The sequence below is a fragment of the Bos grunniens genome, chromosome 20 (assembly GCF_055505025.1).
Source record: "Bos grunniens cultivar Pamir isolate PY7600 chromosome 20, Bosgru_T2T1.0, whole genome shotgun sequence".
Taxonomy (NCBI): Eukaryota; Metazoa; Chordata; class Mammalia; order Artiodactyla; family Bovidae; genus Bos; species Bos grunniens.
This window is the reverse complement of record NC_141184.1, coordinates 27,896,556-27,912,157: the sequence shown is the minus strand read 5'-3', so window position 1 is coordinate 27,912,157 and position 15,602 is coordinate 27,896,556. Positions and strand designations below refer to the sequence as shown.

At 38.7% G+C, this 15,602-nt stretch overlaps 1 protein-coding gene across 46 annotated transcripts in view; it reads left to right on the top strand.

The window, feature by feature from the left end:
- LOC147350176 (uncharacterized) overlaps nucleotides 1-15,602 on the top strand; it is a 97,076-nt gene that overhangs the window by 14,441 nt on the left and 67,033 nt on the right. For 11 of the 46 annotated variants that reach the window (XR_015149239.1, XR_015149228.1, XR_015149231.1 and 8 more), the window contains one exon: nucleotides 5,989-6,076. The exons of the other annotated variants lie outside the window; for them this stretch is intronic. The gene's annotated coding sequence lies outside the window, so the exon portion shown is untranslated. The remainder of the gene's footprint in view (nucleotides 1-5,988; nucleotides 6,077-15,602) is intronic. 46 annotated transcript variants of the gene reach the window in all.

Here is a 15,602-nt window from a genome sequence, read left to right as displayed (position 1 = left end):
CAGACTGTTCATTGATGGAGGCCTTCTTGTCCCTCCTTGCTGCTCTTTGGAACTCTATGATTAGTTGGATGTACCTTTCCCTTTCTCCCTTGCTTTTTGTTTCTATTCTTTCTTCAGTCATTCATAAAGCCTCCTCAGATAACCACTTTGCCTTCTTGCTTTTTTTTTTTTTTTCCCCCCTTTGGGCTGGTTTTGTTCACTGCCTCCTGTACAATATCTCCCTCCACAATTCTTCAGGCACTCTGTTTACTAAATCTAATCCTTTGAAGCTATTCATTACCTCCACTGCATATTCACAGGGGATTTGATTTAAGTTGTACCTGGCTGGCCTAGTGGTTTTCCCCACTTTCTTTAGTGTAAGCCTGAATTTTGCTATGAGAAGCTGATGACCTGAGCCACAGTCAGCTCCAGGTCTTGTTTTTGCTGACTGTGTACAGCTTCTCCATCTTTGGCTACAAAGAATGTAATCAATTTGATTTCAATGTTGACCATTTGGTGAATGTCCATGTGTGAAGTCGTCTCTTGATTTGTTGGAAAAGGGTGTTTCCTATGACCAGTGCATTCTTAGTAGAATTCAGCCTTTGCCTTGCTTCATTTGTTCTCCAAGGGCAAATTTTCATGTTACTCCAGGTATCTTATCTTCCTACTTTTGCATTCCAACCCCAGTGGTGAATAGAACATGTTTTTTGTTTTTTTGTTTTTTTTTTGGTATTAGTTCTATGAGGTCTTTTAGGTCTTCATAGAGCTGATCAGCTTCTTCAGCATCGGTGGTAGGGGCATAGACTTGAATTACTGTGATGTTGAATGGCTTGCCTTGGAAACAAACCACAATCATTGTCATTTTTGAGGTTGCACCAGAGTACTGCATTTTGGAATCTTTTTTTGATTATTAAGGCCACTCCAATTCTTCTATGGGATTCTTGCCCACAGTAGTAGATATAATGGTCATCTGAATTAAATTCATCCATTCCTGTCCATTTTAATTCACTGATTTCTAAGATGTCGATGTTTATTCTTACTATCTCCTGCTTGACCACTTCAATTTGCCTTGATTCATGCACCTAACATTCCAGGTTCCTATGCAATACTGTTCTTTGCAGCATCAGATTTTACTTTCATCACCAGATACATCTACAACTGAGCATTTTTTCTGCTTTGGCCCAGCCACTTCATTCTTTCTGGGGCTATTGTAGTTCTCCTCTGCTCTTCCCCAGCAGCATGTTGGACACCTTCTGACCTTGGGGACTTATCTTTCAGTGCCGTGTTTTTCTGTCCTTTTATACAGTTCATGAGGTTCTCGCAGCAAGTATACTGGGGTGGTTTGCCATTCCCTCCTCCAGTGGATCCTGTTTTATCAGAATGCTCCACTGTGACCCATCTATCTTCGGTGGCCCTACAATGGCATGGCTTGTAGCTTCACTGAGTTAGGCAAGCCCTTTTTCCATGACAAGGCAGTGATCCCTGAAGGACATTTAAATGTTAATTCCATCTAAAAATTATCCCTTTAGGACATTATCTCAGTAAGTGTTTGACCAAAGATAGCCTAGTCAAGTTGACACATAAGGTGAATAATCAAGATTTCCCAATAAATTCCTTCTTAGAGGTTTAGTCTTGCAGTTATTTTTGCTGTAATATACTGTCATTTCTTTTAATGAGCTTATCCCCATAGACTGCTTTCCTCATAACTTCTCTTTAACTTTCCCCTATTATCTAATGCTTTGATTTAGGTAAGACAGGAATACTAGAGGACATATTAGAGTTTAGTATTTCCTTTTCCCCACATAGGATAGATTCTGATAGTTTCTTCTGAGGGAAGTTATACAAAACAGGATACAGAGAGTATTTCAATTTGGTTACTTTTCCCTTTAGCACATTTCAAGATGTTATTTCAAAACGTACCAGCAAATAAAGTTTCTCATCAAATTTGAGAAGTTTTCAACCATTATTTCTTCAAACATTTTTTTGTCCATTTTGCTACTATGTCTTCTGGTCTTCTCATTATGTATACATTGGTGTACTAAGAGGTATCCCATGTTTGTCTATAACACTTTGCCATCAAAAAAAGTTTTTGTTTTTTTCCTTTGCTCTTCAGACTAGTGATCACAGTTCACCTGTGATGAATGGCTTCTTTCTTCTGTCAGGTCTTGCCTGATGCTGAGCCCCCTCTAGTGAAATTTTTATTTCAGTTATTAAGCTTTTGATTTGGAATGCACTTTTTATAATTTTTCTATAAATCCATCTCTTTTAACAATCTTTATTTGGTGATGGATTTCTCCTATATTTCCTTGTAGTTCTTTAGTCATAGGTTCAGTTGTTATATTAAACATATCTCAAAAACCTGGTTAAAGTTATTTGTCTAGTAAAGCCAATGCTTGAGTTTCATTATGGGCAGTTTTTATTGATTTTGTGTGTTTCAAAAAATCTTGTTATTAAAAACAACTCTAGAAATCATATTCTTCCTTCCTCTGAATTTTTTTATTTTGCTATTTGCTTCTCTTTTTGTAGTTCCTGTTTGTTTAGGACTTCTCTGAACTATTTTTTCAATTACATTCTTTGCTGTGCATATCTGCTGAAGTCTCTACTTGGTTAATATCACAAAAGAGAGATATACTTAAACACTTTGAACTGATAAGTTTATGCGGCTTTGCAAAGGGTCTCTGTGTGGGGGGATAGGGTACATCTTTAATGCGTTATCCAGTAATCTTAAATGGTGCTTTAACCTTCAGTTACAGCTGGTGTCAAGCCTAAAGCTCAGGCAGAGGTCAGAGTACCTTTATAAGTCTTTTCTGGGTATATGTGTGTCCTGCTGCTGCTGCCAAGTCGCTTCAGTCGTGTCCGACTCTGTGCGATCCCATGGACTGTAGCCTACCAGGCTTCTCCGTCCATGGGATTCTCCAGGCAAGAACACTGGAGTGGGTTGCCATTTCCTTCTCCAATATGTGTGTCCAGATTGCCAAAAATATGGTAGAGCTTTTCAAAGCATTTTAATTCCTTCTTCCAACCCCTGCCTCAGTGAAACATCCACTAAACCAATGATTCATCTCCATGATGATCGTTTGTTTTCATAGCCTGTGATAATTTTTCCTAAGGTTGATTTGAAACTTAAACTTTCTTCAGTAATATAACGTCTGTCTCCACTTTTCCAATAATGGCATAGATATACTGTTTGCAACTCCATGGACTGTAACCTGACAGGCTCCTCTGTCCATGGGATTTCCCAGGCAAGACTATTGGAATGGGTTGCCATTTCCTTCTCTAGCAGATTTTCATGACACAGGGATCAAACCAGGGTGTCCTGAATTGCAGATACATTCTTTACTGACTGAACTACCAGGGAAGCCCAAATAGCTATATGCCTAAAAGGATTAATGTTCCTAGAATGAATTATTAATTAGTAGATACAATAAATTTTAATATTGCCAATATATTTATTGAATGACTTTATTTTACATATTTGAGCTTTTTAAAAAATCATGTTTTTAATCATAAAACAGTAATCTTCCTTTTATTCATTATAAACTTAGCTTCCTATATTAAACTGTTTCTAGGTTTAGTTGAAGTTTTGTTTTACATAATGACAATTTAAACAATTTTCTAATATGTTATCAATGTTGCTGTAGGCATGTTTTATTTTAAAATTGTTTTTAAGTGTTAAATACAGTGCACAAAGAGAAACTGATGAACATATTTGAGTCCTATCCCTAATTAAAATCGTATTTTAAAAAACAATATTTACAAACCGCTTTGCCAGTGGGAGTATATCATTCAGATCAGATCAGATCAGATCAATCGCTTAGTCGTGTCTGACTCCTTGCGACCCCATGAATCGCAGCACGCCAGGCCTCCCTGTCCAACTCCCAGAGTTCACTCAGACTCATGTCCATCAAGTCAGTGATGCCATCCAGCCATCTCATCTTCTGTCATCCCCTTCTCCTCCTGCCCCCAATCCCTCTCAGCATCAGAGTCTTTTCCAATGAGTCAACTCTTTGCATGAGGTGGCCAAAGTACTGGAGTTGGGGGCATAAGATAGCCTTCATTTTGTAGAAAAACTAGTTTTGAAGTTGCATTTTGTTTTTCCTTTAAATCACTCTTTTCCTCTTTTGGGAAACTTTCAGCAATTCTGGGTCACTGGATAAACTGTTTAACTTGAGAAGTAATTGGTGATGGACAGGGACACCTGGTGTGCTGCAGTCCATGGGGTCACAAAGGGTCAGACACGAATGAACCGAAGATGAAGTAAACACAGTTGAAATTTTTTTAAACTCTTAATATTATTTCATGTTATCTAGGCTTCTCTTGTTATGAAATACCACCTTCTTGAAAAAAATTTTATCATGTAGACCAAACTATGGTCCTCTTGTAAATAAAGTAAAATGGATGATTTTCCAAACTCTTGTGTTTTTACTAACTATACTTGTTTTTTAAAGCTCATATTTATAAGTAATCTGAAAGAAACAGACCATTAATTATATATTAGTAGATATTATGATAGAAAAATATATGGTAGCCTCTCAAATGCATTTTGCAAATGTTAGATTAAAAAATGAGGTTTATTTAAGACAAATTTTCAATGCATGTAAAAAATTGTAAATGTTATTTTAGTTTCATTAACCTGCCAATTTTCATCTTGACCAAGAACACATCATAAAATATTTCTATTACTATGCTAGAATATTTGCTAATTACTAGAAGAACTGAAGAGATCCACTTTTATCATTTTTTTTGCAACTAGTTCACAGAAACAACTTAAATAATTATAAAATACACTCAACCACCTGAAAATATCACAACATTGTTGATCAACTATACTCCAATACAAGATAAAAAGTTTGATAAATAATTAAAAATGAAAATAATACAGTTTTAGTAAACTTTAAAAAATATATGTTCAAAGTTTATTCAAAAATAAGTTAACTGATCAAAGCAAATAAAAAATGCAGTGGTACATACTGTTGTTGTTCAGTCACCCAGTCATGTCCAACTTTTTGCAACTCCATGTACTCCAGCACTCCAGGCCTCCCTGTCCCTCACCATCTCCCAGAATTTGCCCAAGTTCATGTTCACTGTATCGGTAATGCCATCCAACCATCTCATCCTCTGACACCCTCTTCTCCTTCTGCCCTCAATCTTTCCCAGAATCAGGGACTTTTCCAATGAGTCATCTGCTCGCATCAAGAGACCAAAATATTGGAGCTTCAGCATCTATCCTTCCAAAGAGTATTCAGGGTTGATTTCCTTTAAGATTGACTGCTTTGATCTCCTTGCTGCAAGGGACTCTTAGGAGTCTTCTCCAGCACCACAGTTCTAAGGCATTAATTATTTGACACTCTACCTTCTTTACAGTCCAGCTATCACAGCCATACATGACCACTGGGAAGAACATAGCTTTGGCTATACAGACCTATGTTGGCTGAAAGTAATGTCTCTGCTCTTCAAAACACTGTCTACGTTTGTCATAGCTTTCCTTCCAAAAAGCATTTGTCTTCTGATTTCATGCTACATACTAGGAATCACCCATTTCTTATTTCACCCTACCACAACTTTTAGGGCAAAATGTAGTTTTCTTTACCCCAGATCAACATATTAAAATAGTTTGGACACTGGTTTAATTGTGCTGAATATCGATGAAAGCCTTTCCTTCCAAGAATTTTATCTATTTCAAGGATGTCAAGTATTTCTTGTGAACTTAGGTCTTGACTGCTTCTGTGTATTGGGAAGTGTGAAACCTAGGGCAACAAGAAAAGCAGAAGGAGGGTGTGAGACATGGTCTTCCTTTTCTCTTTCCTTTTATTTTTATACTTATTTATCTCCTGCTACAAGCAAAGGGATGGGACAATCAGTCTACCGGTCATTATCTGATGCAAAAAAGAACATGAGCTTAAGATCCCGTACACTTCACTGGTCCATGTGCAGACATAGTCCAAACATGATCTCTGGTCCACAATGCAGAACAGTGGTTCAGGTTTTCTTTATTCATCTTGATTGCAGGTCAGAAGGGCTTCAAAGGAGGGTTATGGAGTAAAGAATGGTTACCATGTCCCTAGGGAAAGAACTTGGGCCTGATGCAGATATGTAGGTAGGCAAAGATCTTGGGTTCTTATGCTTTCTCTGGTGCACACAGAAAGGATTTCAGCATGCTGACTGCCACACCGGGGAACATGACAAAGTGAATAGGGACCTACCACATGTGAGCTGAGCACTCTGAGCATGTCTAGACATGGGCAGCCCCAGATGTGGTTGGGATATACCTAGGACCCGGAAACCCAGGGTCTAGCCAGCACTTCCGTTTTCAATGCAATTCAAAGCTATCATTACCTCTTAATTCACAAAATTATTCTATAGATTATTCTATAGAAATTCTATAGAATTATTCTATAGAAAAATTATTACTTCTGATTAAAAATAGAATTATCAAATTTAAAATCATTGACATAGCAGTAAGCGGGAGAAGGCAATGGCACCCCACTCCAGTACTCTTGCCTGGAAAATCCCATGGACGGAGGAGCCTGGTAGGCTGCAGTCCATGGGGTCGCTAAGAATCGGACATGGAAACGGCAACCCACTCCAGTGTTCTTGCCTGGAGAATCCCAGGGACTGCAGGGCCTGGTGGGCTGCCATCTATGGGGTTGCACAGCGTCAGACACGACTGAATCGACTTAGCAGCAGCAGCAGCAGTAAGCAGCAAATTAGATTCCTTAGAAAATCAACACAATTGAATACATACTCAGCAATTTTTCTCAGAATTCAGAGGAAAATAATAGAAATGAGGTGTGAAGAGAGAAAAGTATAACATAAAATCCAATCTACAGAAAATTGTAACTTCATGAAAAAAATCAAGTGATAAAATATTGAATGGAAAAGATGCCTTGTTAATGTAAAAGGAAGGGCTAGTTGATAAGCTTTGATTTTTTTTAAATTAAAAATTATAAGGCTACAAAAGTACAAGGCAAAATTAGGTAACACCACACTGGTAACTTTTATAAATTATGAGATTCTTTTTTTTTTTTTTTAATCCAGAAAGTGACATAGTGATTTATCAGTTACTAGTTTTAGATTCCTTTCAACATTTCTGAAGATAAAGTCAAGATGAAGCTGATAATTACTGAACATTTGATCTGATAAAAGCATAATGCCACAATCGTGAGTGCTCAGTCGTGTCGGACTCTTTGTGACCCTATGGGCTGTAGCCCACCAGCCTTCTCTGTCCATGGAATTTTCCAGGCAAGAATATTGGAGGGGGTTCCCATTTCCGATTCCAGGGGATCTTCCTGTTGTTTATTCTCTCAATTGTATCTGAAAACTCTTTGCAACCCCATGCATTGTAGCCTGCCAGGCTTCCCCTTCCTTCACTGTCTCCTGGAGTTTGCTCTAACTCATGTTCATTGAGCAGATGGTGCCATCCAACTGTCTTATCCTCTGTCGCCCCCCCCTTCTTCTCCTGCCCTCAATCTTTCCAAGCATCAGGGTCTTTTCCAATTAGTCAGCTTTTTATATCAGTTGGTAAAAGTATTGGAGCTCCTACATCAGTACTTCCAATGAATATTCAGGGTTGATTTCCTTTAGGATTGACTGGTTTGATCTTGCTGTCCAAGGGACTCTCAAGAGTCTTCTCTAGCAATTCTTCAGTGCTTAGTCTTCTTCATGGTCCAAGTATCACATCTGTACATGACTACTGGAAAAACTATGACCTTGAATATATAGACATTTGTCAGCAAAGTGATGTCTGTGGCTAGTGGGTATCAAAATTATTTAATAGACCCTATCCCCTGCTATCAAAAGTGAATACTCTCAAGTGGTTGGCATTCTATAGCATCAGATCAGATCAGTCACTCAGTCATGTCCGACTCTTTGCGACCCCATGAATCGCAGCACGCCAGGCCTCCCTGTCCATCACCAACTCCCGGAGTTCACTCAGACTCATGTCCATCGAGTCAGTGATGCCATCCAGCCATCTCATCCTCTGTTGTCCCCTTCTCCTCCTGCCCCCCAATCCCTCCCAGCATCTGAGTCTTTTCCAATGAGTCAACTCTTCACATGAGGTGGCCAAAGTACTGGAGTTTCAGCTTTAGCATCATTCCTTCCAATGAACACCCAGGACTGATCTCCTTCAGAATGGACTGGTTGGATCTCCTTGCAGTCCAAGGGACTCTCAAGAGTCTTCTCCAACACCACAGTTCAAAAGCATCAATTCTTCGGCACTCAGCCTTCTTCACAGTCCAACTCTCACATCCATACATGACCTCAGGAAAAAACATAGCCTTGACTAGACGAACCTTTGTTGGCAAAATAATGTCTCTGCTTTTGAATATGCTATCTAGGTTGGTCATAACTTTCCTTCCAAGGAGTAAGCGTCTTTTAATTTCATGGCTGCAGTCACCATCTGTACTGATTTTGGAGTGCAGGAAAATAAAGTCTGACACTGTTTCCACTGTTTCCCCATCTATTTCCCATGAAGTGATGGGACCAGATGCCATAATCTTCGTTTTCTGAATGTTGAGCTTTAGGCCAACTTTTTCACTCTCCGCTTTCACTTTCATCAAGAGGCTTTTGAGTTCCTCTTGACTTTCTGCCATAAGGGTGGTGTCATCTGCATATCTGAGGTTATTGATATTTCTCCCGGCAATCTTGATTCCAGCTTGTGTTTCTTCCAGTCCAGCGTTTCTCATGATGTACTCTGCATATAAGTTAAATAAACAGGGTGACAATATACAGCCTTGATGAACTCCTTTTCCTATTTGGAACCAGTCTGTTGTTCCATGTCCAGTTCTAACTGTTGCTTCCTGACCTGCATACAAATTTCTCAAGAGGCAGAGCATAGTAGATGAAGAAAGCAAAATATATTTTCTCTCGCCCAGCAAGTTAACATTTTCTGTTAAGTTTCTGTTTTCTAAGGACCTGCTCTTCTCTTGATGATAAGTTATTCCATTTATGGATACACTCTTACCTCACTCTTCCCATCAGCTACAGTAGCAAGCTATATTCTATGATTTCTCTAGGACACAAATATTATATGGTAATGCAAAATACATATTACATATTTGTTAGCAGATGGTTGGTCTTCTTCTATAGATCTTAAAATACAAATCAAAATAAAATCCAAATGAAATAAGGGCAAAAATATATAGAACATAAAATTACTGAAATATTATAGGAGATAATTGAAACTGAGCTGTACAATAAAAGTAGCCATCAAGATAGATTTTCTTAAAAACCAAAAGGTTCAAAAAGTTTAAACAAATCTCAAAATAGAGAAATAATGTATGTAATGCAAAGTAATCAATATAGGGACAAACGTTTTCATTTAAAAAAAGGGATAAACATTATATTGAACAAATGCTAGGAAGAAGTAATTCACGAAAGCAAATGTAAAAAAACTAAATACAATCAAATGTTCAAACTAACCAGTGTTCAACAAAACAAAATTTTAAATAAAAATAATATGAATGTTTTGTCTGTACATTTAATTAAATTTGTTAAATGTAAACTATTCAAATAGGTAGAAATATAAACACTATACTAATACTATGTATCATTTTGGATCCTGCTTTCTATTTGATAATAAGATTTAGAGACTTTTCATGTCTGTTTATAATGTATACATTTTTCAAAGTACCTTCATAGTAGTATATATTCTAGATTCTTTATAATTCACCATCCTTATGGGGAAATTGAGCTATCCTCACTTGTTGCTATGTAAGCAATTCTATAGGGGACAACCTTATCCATACAATTTGGTTTGATGTATGTTTCCTTGACACTCATTAACTCTCCTGGTGAAACTTGCCCCTTTTCCCAGAATTTAATTCAGGAATCACAAGGATAGTCACCAAATTTTAGAACTTTGCTTTGCATTGTTGAGATCTGTATTGTTAATCTTGTGATCTCACAGTACTTCCTCAATCTTATCATATTTCCTTATGCTAACAATCTTTTGAGAGGTAAAACATATTTTCTGTTTTTACTAAACATGTACTTATTATTTTTCATTAACTTTTATTTGGTTATTGGCACCAAATTATTGAGGGCAAAAGAAACAACTTTATTCAGCCATATATAATTTCAAATCGGTTTTATATTTATTAATATTGGACCATAAAGAAAGCAGAATGCCAAAGTATTGATGTCCTCGAACAGTCGTGCTGGAGAAGACTCTTGAGAGTCCCTTGGACAGCAATGAGGTCAAACCAGTCTATCTTAAGGGAGCTCAGCCCACCCTGAATATTCACTGCTAGAACTGATGCTGAAACTGAAGCTTCAGTATCTTGGTCATCTGATGCGAACAGATGACTCATTGGAAAAATTGCTAATGCTGGGAATGATTCAGGGCAGAAGGAGAAGACGGTGCCAGAGGATGAGATGGCTGGATGGCATCACTGATGCAATGGACATGAACATGGGCAAACTCTGGGAGATGGTGAGGGACGGGGCGCCTGGTGTGCTGCCATCCATGGGGTCACAAAGAGTCAGACACAACTGGGCGACTGAACAACAACAATATTGGGTTCTTATTATCTGTTATCCAAAATTAAAATTTAGTGTATTTACAGAAATACAGAATCAGAAAAGCCAGGAAATTAAAATTACATATCAGTTCTTTGCTTTTGAAATTACATCTGATAAGCTTTTGTATTTTTTTAGGGAAAAGTATGTCATTACCACTTTTTAATGTAGCATACATTAAGAACATTTTCCATGTTAAAAATTTTTGAAAGCATGTTACAAAACATTCCATGTGATGCAAGTATCACATTAACTTATCTGTCTTTATTACTTAATATTAAATGTATTTTGAATTTTTTCTATCTCTAATCATTCTATAATAAGTGTTCCTATACATTTATCCTTCCTAATTACTTTATTTCTTTACTCATATGGCATTATAATAATTATTTTAAAAGTATGCTCTGGGCATTCAAAGCCATAGAGAAAATTCTATATCCAGAAGTATTAGTATTTAAGAATTATAGCATTTCTAAAGAGATTTTAAGTAAATGAATCTAGTGATTAATTTTAAGAACATAAAACTTGAAACTGCCAGATATGTACTGCCTGATGTGAAGTAATAAAAAGGACAGTACATCAGCTATGAAGAAATCTCACCAATCAAATCTGAATCAAAAATCTTGTTAAATCTGTGTGTTTTAAAAAATCATGAAAGTCAAAGAAATATGTTAAAAATAAAGCCTGTAGAAATACACAGAAAAATACAGAAGGCAAATAACCATGTAGAGGGAAGAATAAACATCATGGGGAAAAAAAAGAAAGGGGAAACATGTAGATTTAAAGACAAGAAAATGATCAGCCAACCTATCAGTATTCTGAGTACTGTTGGGATTCTGATTTAAGTAAAACAGTTTTAAAATAAATTATAATATACCACCGGAGAAGGCAATGGCACCCCACTCCAGTACTTTTGCCTGGAAAATCCCATGGATGGAGGAGCCTGGTAGGCTGCAGTCCACGGGGTTGCTGAGAGTCGGACACGACTGAGAGACTTTGCTTTTACTTTTCACTTTCATGCATTGGAGAAGGAAATGGCAACCCACTCCAGTGTTCTTGCCTGGAGAATGCAGGGACAGGGGAGCCTGGTGGCTGCCGTCTATGGGGTCACACAGAGTCGGACACAACTGAAGTGACTTAGCATAGCGTAGCATAGCATAATATACCATGGGGATATATACACTGACTATATTTTTTCAGTATTAAAGGTTTATTGTTAAATTTGTGTGCAGAAATTTGGGAAAGGTTTTGTCTTGTTTTTTTTTGTTTGGTTTTTTTTTTGCTTTTTTTAGTCATTTTTTTCCTGATAAAATATTATGTCTAGGATTTTCATCTATACTACTCAGTAGGTAAAGTAAATTGGCTTGCTGTGCTTAGTTGCTCAGTCAGTCAGTCAGTTCAGTCCCTCAGTTATGTCCAACTCTTTGTGACCCCATGAATCGCAGCACGCCAGGCCTCCCTGTCCATCACCAACTCCCGGAGTTCACTCAAAGTCACATCCATCGAGTCAGTGATGCCATCCAGCCATCTCATCCTCTGTTGTCCCCTTTTCCTCCTGCTCCCAATCCCTCCCAGCATCAGGGTCTTTTCCAATGAGTCAACTCTTCACATGAGGTGGCCAAAGTACTGGAGTTTCAGCTTTAGCATCATTCTTTCCAAAGAAATCCCAGGGCTGATCTCCTTCAGAATGGACTGGTTGGATCTCCTTGCAGTCCAAGGGACTCTCGAGAGTCTTCTCCAACACCACAGTTCAAAACCATCAATTCTTCGGTGCTCAGCCTTCTTCACAGTCCAACTCTCACATCCATACATGACCACAGGAAAAACCATAGCCGTGACTAGACAGACTTTTGTTGGCAAAGTAATGTCTCTGCTTTTGAATATGCTATCTAGGTTGGTCATAACTTTCCTTCCAAGGAGTAAACATCTTTTAATTTCATGGCTGCAGTCACCATCTGCAGTGATTTTGGAGCCCCAAAAAATAAAGTCTGATACTGTTTCCCCATCTATTTCCCATGAAGTGATGGGACCGGATGCTGTGATCTTCGTTTTCCAAATGTTGAGCTTTAAGCCAACTTTTTCACTCTCCACTTTCACTTTCATCAAGAGGCTTTCTAGCTCCTCTTCACTTTCTTCCATAAAGGTGGTGTCATCTGAGTATCTGAGGTTATTGATATTTCTCCTGGCAATCTTGATTCCAGCTTGTGTTTCTTCCAGTCCAGCGTTTCTCATGATGTACTCTGCATATAAGTTAAATGAGCAGGGTGACAATATACAGCCTTGGTGAACTCCTTTTCCTATTTGGAACCAGTCTGTTGTTCCATGTCCAGTTCTAACTGTTGCTTCCTGACCTGCATACAGATTTCTCAAGAGGCAGGTCAGGTAGTCTGGTATTCCCATCTCTTTCAGAATTTCCCACAGTTTATTGTGATCCACACAGTCAAAGGCTTTGGCATAGTCAAAAAAGCAGAAATAGATGCTTTTCCGTAACTCTCTTGCTTTTTCCATGATCCAGTGGATGTTGGCAATTTGATCTCTGACTCCTCTGCCTTTTCTAAAACCAGCTTGAACATCAGGAAGTTCATGGTTCACATATTGCTGAAGCCTGGCATGGAGAATTTTAAGCATTACTTTACTAGCATGTGAGATGAATGCAATTGTGCGGTAGTTTGAGCATTCTTTGGCATTACCTTTCTTTGGGATTGGAATGAAAACTAACCTTTTCCAGTCCTGTGGCCACTGTTGAGTTTTCCAAATTTGCTGGCATATTGAGTGCAGCACTTTCACAGCATCATCTTTCAGGATTTGAAATAGCTGCTCAGTCGTGTTCAACTCTTTGCAACCCCATGGACTGTAGCCCACCAAGTTCCTCTGTCCATGGGGATTCTCCAGGCAAGCATACTGGAGTGGGTTTCCATGCCCTCCTCCAGGGAATCTTTCCAACCAAGGGTCAAACCCAGGTCTCCTGAATTGCAGGTGGATTCTTTACCATCTGGAGTGCATATTAGATGAGTTTAATATTTAGGTAGAGGACAGATAGTACAGTCTTAACGTATCATGCTTATGGCTTATCCTAAAGAGATTTGGGAAAGGGAGTAAAATGATGGGATTCACAAGTAGGAGTACAGTACTATGAATGTAGACATGAATTCATCCAGAAGCAAGGAAACCTTTAGGCCCTTCCTCAATTTCTATAATTCCAGCCCCCTCTCTGGCACACTTTCATGGGATGTAATTTCTCTACAGAATAATAATAGATGATGACAAAAATAAGAATGAATTAAAAATGAGATGTGAAAGCCAAAGGGACTCCTTGGTAGAAGCAAAGAAGCCCTCATGTCTTGCAGCAGGAATGCAGAGAAAGCCTAGCATGAGGCCTGAGATTTATCATTCTGCATGACTAACTTCAAAGGAGGTTAAACTCAGCAGATTGGTTGGGCCAGGAGCAGTGCCCCATTAGGAAAATCTGGATCCCTAACACACAGGATCTAGACATATGGATGATTTCTTCTGAAGACTTTGATTCCTCTGACTCTTCTGAACCATCTAAGCCTGCAGAAATACTCCATTTGTCTCTATTAAGCACAATCATCTCAAATAATCCTGAGAGGCACTCAAGATCTGCCCTCTATCTTCTTCCTGGCCATATACCTAGGTTTTAAGACACAATGCCAACCAACAGAAGATGCGTTGGGCTTCTTAAGTAATGAAAGTATTAAAGTTTTAAGATGCTGCCAATCTACCTGATATGTATTAGTAGACATCTGGAAAGTATGCATGACATTGGGTTACAAGATTATTTATTAAAGGAACTGGAACATAGAATTGAAAGGAAAGAGTTTATTTACTTGAGAATATTCTTGGGAGATAAAGGATTTAGCCTTCTGGAAAGAAACTCAGAATATTTTACAAATTAATAAAGTGGCTCCCAGTGGCATGGTGCACACACTGGCCAACCTGAGCAAAATTGAAATGTGTGAACTGCCATGTCAGATGATGGATAAAGAGATTAAAAAGTTCAGAGAAGCAGACATGCTCAAATGGATGTAATATGTACAGTCAGAAAATGAGCATGATTGTTATGTTCCTTGGAAAGGCCCAGTTCAGTCAGTTCAGTCGCTCAGTCGTGTCTGACTCTTCACGACCCAGTGGACTGCAGCAGCCAGGCCTCCTTTTCCATCGCCAATTCCTAGAGTTTACTCAAACTCATGTCCATTGGGAGAAGGCAATTGCAACCCACTCCAGTACTCTTGCCTGGAAAATCCCATGGATGGAGGAGCCTGGTAGGTTGCAGTCCATGGGGTCACTCAGAGTCAGACTTGACTGAGCAACTTCACTTTCACTTTTCACTTTCATGCATTTGGAGAAGGAAATGGCAACCCACTCCAGTGTTCTTGCCTGGAGAATCCCAGGGACAGGGGAGCCTGGTGGGCTGCTGTCTATGGGGTCGCACAGAGTCGGACAGGACTGAAGCGACTTAGCAGAAGCAGCAGCATGTCAATCGAGTTGGTGATGCCATCCAACCATCTCATCCTCTGTTGTCCCCTTCTCCTCCTGCCCTCAATCTTTCCCAGCATCAGGGTCTTTTCTAATGAGTCAGTTCTTCCCATCAGGTGGCCAAAGTATTGCAGTTTCAGCTATTTAGGAGTTTCACTATTCAGGAGTGATTTTTTTTAGGATGGACTGGTTGGATCTCCTTGCTGTCCAAGGGACTCGCAAGAGTCTTCTCCAACACCACAGTTCAAAAGCATCAGTTCTTTGGCACTCAGCTTTCTTTATAGCTCAACACTCACATCCATACATGACTACTGGAAAAACCATAGTTTTGACTAGACCCTTTGTTGGCAATAGACACACACTTTTTCATGGCCACATGAATGCCTGGTGAGAAAGAAGCATTAAGTTCTATAGTGGCTCCACTTTTCAGTTTAGCATTGGAGATAGGAAATGCTTTTTAAAGAATTTATATAGCTGAAAATGATGTCCGTGAATGGACTTTGAACAGCAGAGACTAGGTGGCAGTGTTAATTGGCAGTAACCAGGTTGTACTTAACCACAGATATTGTGATGACTAGCAAAGTTGGGGTAGAAGCCCTGAGAAC